The sequence below is a fragment of the Myxocyprinus asiaticus genome, chromosome 29, assembly GCF_019703515.2.
Source record: "Myxocyprinus asiaticus isolate MX2 ecotype Aquarium Trade chromosome 29, UBuf_Myxa_2, whole genome shotgun sequence".
NCBI classification, from domain to species: domain Eukaryota; kingdom Metazoa; phylum Chordata; class Actinopteri; order Cypriniformes; family Catostomidae; genus Myxocyprinus; species Myxocyprinus asiaticus.
Genome location: NC_059372.1, coordinates 39,406,136 through 39,412,268, shown reverse-complemented (window position 1 = coordinate 39,412,268; position 6,133 = coordinate 39,406,136).

Below are 6,133 nucleotides of genomic sequence, written 5' to 3'. Positions count from 1 at the left end.
AGTATGTTCATTTACTGTATATGTAATCAATACTTGGTAGGGGCTCCTTTTGCTTTAATTACTGCCTCAATTTGGCGTGGCATGGAGGTGATCAGTTTGTGGCACTGCTGAGGTGGTATGGAAGCCCAGGTTTCTTTGACAGTGGCCTTCAGCTCATCTGCATTTTTTGGTCTCTTGTTTCTCATTTTCCTCTTGACAATACCCCATAGATTCTCTATGGGGTTCAGGTCTGGTGAGTTTGCTGGCCAGTCAAGCACACCAACACCATGGTCATTTAACCAACTTTTGGTGCTTTTGGCAGTGTGGGCAGGTGCCAAATCCTGCTGGAAAATGAAATCAGCATCTTTAAAAAGCTAGTCAGCAGAAGGAAGCATGAAGTGCTCCAAAATTTCTTGGTAAACGGGTGCAGTGACTTTGGTTTTCAAAAAACACAATGGACCAACACCAGATGACATTGCACCCCAAATCATCACAGACTGTGGAAACTTAACACTGGACTTCAAGCAACTTGGGCTATGAGCTTCTCCACCCTTCCTCCAGACTCTAGGACCTTGGTTTCCAAATGAAATACAAAACTTGCTCTCATCTGAAGAGGACTTTGGAACACTGGGCAACAGTCCAGTTCTTCTTCTCCTTAGCCCAGGTAAGACGCCTCTGACGTTGTCTGTGGTTCAGGAGTGGCTTAACAAGAGGAATACGACAACTGTAGCCAAATTCCTTGACATGTCTGTGTGTGGTGGCTCTTGATGCCTTGACCCCAGCCTCAGTCCATTCCTTGTGAAGTTCACCCAAATTCTTGAATCGATTTTGCTTGACAATCATAAGGCTGCGGTTCTCTCGGTTGGTTGTGCATCTTTTTCTTCCACACTTTTTCCTTCCACTCAACTTTCTGTTTACATACTTGGATACAGCACTCTGAACAGCCAGCTTCTTTGGCAATGAATGTTTGTGGCTTACCCTCCTTGTGAAGGGTGTCAATGATTGTCTTCTGGACAACTGTCAGATCAGCAGTCTTCCCCATGATTGTGTAGCCTAGTGAACCAAACTGAGAGACCATTTTGAAGGCTCAGGAAACCTTTGCAGGTGTTTTGAGTTGATTAGCTGATTGGCATGTCACCATATTCTAATTTTTTGAGACAGTGAATTGGTGGGTTTTTGTTAAATGTGAGCCAAAATCATCACAGTTAAAAGAACCAAAGACTTAAACTACTTCAATCTGTGTGCATTGAATTTATTTAATACACGAGTTTCACAATTTGAGTTGAATTACTGAAATAAATGAACTTTTCCACAACATTCTAATTTATTGAGATGCACCTGTATTTATTTATTAGGGTGAAATATAACCCGGACATGTTCTTGAAACGTTTCTATATTATATTTAAAAAAAATTGTATATCTATTTAAACACTGAACAAAATCATTCACAACTTTGCAAGTAATTTATACATTGACCCTTCTATTTTACATGTTCACTAGACCCAAACCTCAGTCCTTTCGAACAACAAGAACCATGCCTGTCTATTAAACAACAGTACCTGTGTGGAAGTGTGCTGCCTGACTGGGCAGACTGGGGCATTCATCTCCAACAGCAACCACCTGGACAGTGTAAATTTCTCCACAGATGAGATTACTCAGAATGCAATGTGAGACAGGGCCAGAGCTATCACAGGACGAAAAATCAAAAGTACTGCTCCAGGCATAAGCAGTGTAGTACAACGCTCCCTTGCTTGTGTTCCATGACACATGTGCCTCAGTAGTGGCACAGTCCAGAACCACAGAAACAGCCGTAGGAACACAGGGCACTGCAAAAGAGAATAAGATATTAAATTACCAATGTACCCTTGCTGAGACTGATTAGACTTAAATACTTGTGCTCAGACTGATTCTAGAAAACGCTTTTGGATGCTAATGTGTTTGTGTCTAATATTTGTGTTTAGGTTAGTTTGTTTACATCACCTGTGTTAAGACTGCCCAGTGCACTGGGTGTTGAGTTGCATTGGCGACTGGAAGCAATCACGCTAAAATGTAATGTTTCGCCGCAAGAAAGTTTGGGTATGCCACAGCTCACTGACCAGGACATACATGTTTCCAAAGGCCCTTCTGGGCCTCCCACTGTTGCTGTGTAATATTCTGCACCTTCAGCCATGTCCCAGGATACTATGCCGATATTGGAGATGCAGTCCATAAAGCCGAAGACAGACGTTGGAGTGCAGGGTTCTGCAAAGAGTCAGAATGACATACTCCAGTAAGAATACGTCAGAAAAACAAAGATCAGATACATCATGTGTTAAAGTGTTATGCGGGTCATTCATGCTGTGCAATGTACTTAATTGTAATAGTAAAAAAAAAACAAAAAAAAAACTTTTAATTACTAAACCTTTAAAACGGTAAGTTTAACATTGCATCCAGTATATTAAGACATATATGATAGGTAAATAAAAATGCACTACATAGAAGGAATGACCCATTCTGACAGTCAAAAGTCTGAAGCAAAAGAATGATGCATTTCTTGCATCTGTATGTAAGAGGGTCCAAACCTGTCTGCAGCACTGATGCATTGCTGGGGCGGCTCCTACACACATGTCCCACTGCTTGCACTGTCAGATAGTACTGCTGACCACAGTAAAACTCTGAGATCTGTGCATTTGTGTTATTGGTGGTGAGGGAAACCTTGTGGCCACTGCTGGCCTCTGCTGACACCAGGTATATCTGAGCAGTTTCAACAGCTTCCCAGGTGAGGGAAGTCACTCTCAGGTCACAGTCGAAAGCAGACACCAAGTTCCGAGGGATGCATGGAGCTGTGCACAATACAGGCCACAGTTTGGATGAGCAGTTTTATAGATTTACTAAGCACCATTCTCTTCAAGTGTATAGTCACCCTGCAGCTGCTAGATGCTAATTAGCCATCTTTTCTGATGGTCACATTTTCACATAAATGTCTTATTTAGAGACAGAACAAGTTACTTAATTTTGATGAAAGATTACAAAGACAAACATTTATTATTATTATTATTGATTTATTTTGAAAAAGTGTCTATGCAGAATAACAATTAAAGTGGTAACACTTAAAATTAATATTCACTTTGTAAAAGGTTAATAAAGGGATTCAACATTTACTTAAGTAATTTACAAATGCATTATAATTCATTAATCTGCAGTTATAACAACATTAATAAAAAGGATGACTTTCATGCAATACCTGTCAAATAGTGAGCAATTTTACCAAACATGTTATAAATGCTTAATAACACTTATTCAACATTAGTAACTTATTAAAATGTACCTTAATGTAAATTGGACACGTTAAGTATTTATTAAGGAGTTGCCAAAATTAGAAACCTGTACATATAAGTTCAATATTTTTAAATGGTCATCAGGATCTTTATTTATACATGCTGAGAATGAGCATGAAGACCTGAAAAGTGTTTTTGTAGAGGACTTTAGGTAACTAGAACTAGGTAATTTGGGACAGCGCTCAGAGTTGCACCATTCTTTTGACATCAGTGTGACAAGCAAAGTGACAACACAAGTCAGTCAAGACATTACAGTAATTAATATAAACACTTTAGCTAAATTACATAATCCCTCCTTTTAATCTCACTGTAATAGTTTAATTTTGCTGCATTGTGACAAATCATGAATTAGGGTGTAGGTTAAATGGCTCCCTATTTAAGTATTTAATGAAAGTCACTCTTTTTATTCATGTTGTTATAACTGCATATTAATAATTTATAATGCATTTGTAAATGACTTAGTCATTAATTAACCCCTTTGAAAAACCCTTAACAAAGGGAACATTAATTCAAAGTGATATCCTTCAAAGAATTGTACCTTTATTTAAAGTCACCTGTGAATATTAACTTGAGTATTATTAACTTACTAGCGTTACATTTTCTGTCACTCACCTGTGTGGATGGTTGTGCTGTTACTGGGTGCACTGCTGCAGACATGGGCATAGGCGATGACATGAACAGTGTAGTTCTCCCCACAATGCAGGTCATTCCAGGTACAGCTGGTTGTGTTTGTTATGCACACGTGGGTTTGGCCATCGTTTCCTACAGCAATGGCGGTGTAGATATCTGTGCCATCACTGCCTGCCCAGCTGACAGCACCAAGATTATCCTCACACTCTGCAAAGGTCTGAATGTGGTATGGTGCACATGGGGCTATAGAGAAAGAGGGAATAATTGATCCACAATACAGTAACAACTGATAATGAATAACTGTAACAAGGAAGCCTTTTCTGTCACTTAGTTAAGGCTGGGCTTAGTAAAGGGTCAATTCAGTGATTATCAGTTTTTAATCTTTATGAGCACTGAGTTGTACCAGTGGTAAAATGGACAGGGGCACTTGGTATGCTGTCACAGACATCATTTTGCCCCACTGTGGTGAAGTTGTATGTCTGTCCACAGAGAAGCTCCACCTCTAGGATGGAATCAGAAGTCTGGATGGAGTCTGCATATCCCCGGTTGCCTGTGATGACCACTATGTAACCGGATGAACCTCTGCTGTCATCCCAGTTCAAGAGAACAGTGTTGTTATCACATGATCCTAAAATGATCAGCTGGGTTGGCTGACAAGGTTCTGAGGACACAGACAAAGCAAAGTAATCAAATAATAATATTTTGGTACAAAATCTTGCACATTTCAAGACATAGGCTCATCATCTATCACATTTTTAAAAGACTCTGAGGGAAAATAATTAATGAATTGCGCTCGCTGATAGTGTTGTTTATTTGCACACACAGTCTGCGTTTAGCACACGATTCACTAAACGAATCATCCAAATAAAAATAAAAAAGTGGTGCAATTGTTTAGTGACTTTGTTCCACTGAGAGATTACATTATATATGTCAATATTAGGGCTGCAACTAACAATTATTTTAACAATCGACTAATCTAACGATTAGAACATTTAAACAACTATTTGGGCGATTATTACAATGATAAATTAATAGCTCTTAACCGACAATTCAGCTTGTGTCTTGAGTTAATACATTGTACACAACGTGTGCTACAATAAAGAATTGAAGAAAAAAAAGTTTCCTTCTCTGAATTACAGGTGAAAAAAATAAAATATTATATTATATATATATATATATATATATATATATATATATATATATATATATATATATATATATATATATATATATACACATACACACACACACACACAGGTGCATCTCAATAAATTAGAATGTCGTGGAAAAGTTCATTTATTTCAGTAATTCAACTCAAATTGTGAAACTCGTGTATTAAATAAATTCAATGCACACAGACTGAAGTAGTTTAAGTCTTTGGTTCTTTTAATTGTGATGATTTTGGCTCACATTTAACAAAAACCCACCAATTCACTATCTCAAAAAATTAGAATATGGTGACATGCCAATCAGCTAATCAACTCAAAACACCTGCAAAGGTTTCCTGAGCCTTCAAAATGGTCTCTCAGTTTGGTTCACTAGGCTACACAATCATGGGGAAGACTGCTGATCTGACAGTTGTCCAGAAGACAATCATTGACACCCTTCACAAGGAGGGTAAGCCACAAACATTCATTGCCAAAGAAGCTGGCTGTTCACAGAGTGCTGTATCCAAGCATGTTAACAGAAAGTTGAGAGGAAGGAAAAAGTGTGGAAGAAAAAGATGCACAACCAACCGAGAGAACCGCAGCCTTATGATTGTCAAGCAAAATCGATTCAAGAATTTGGGTGAACTTCACAAGGAATGGACTGAGGCTGGGGTCAAGGCATCAAGAGCCACCACACACAGACATGTCAAGGAATTTGGCTACAGTTGTCGTATTCCTCTTGTTAAGCCACTCCTGAACCACAGTCAACGTCAGAGGCGTCTTACCTGGGCTAAGGAGAAGAAGAACTGGACTGTTGCCCAGTGTTCCAAAGTCCTCTTTTCAGATGAGAGCAAGTTTTGTATTTCATTTGGAAACCAAGGTCCTAGAGTCTGGAGGAAGGGTGGAGAAGCTCATAGCCCAAGTTGCTTGAAGTCCAGTGTTAAGTTTCCACAGTCTGTGATGATTTGGGGTGCAATGTCATCTGCTGGTGTTGGTCCATTGTGTTTTTTGAAAACCAAAGTCACTGCACCCGTTTACCAAGAAATTTTGGAGCACTTC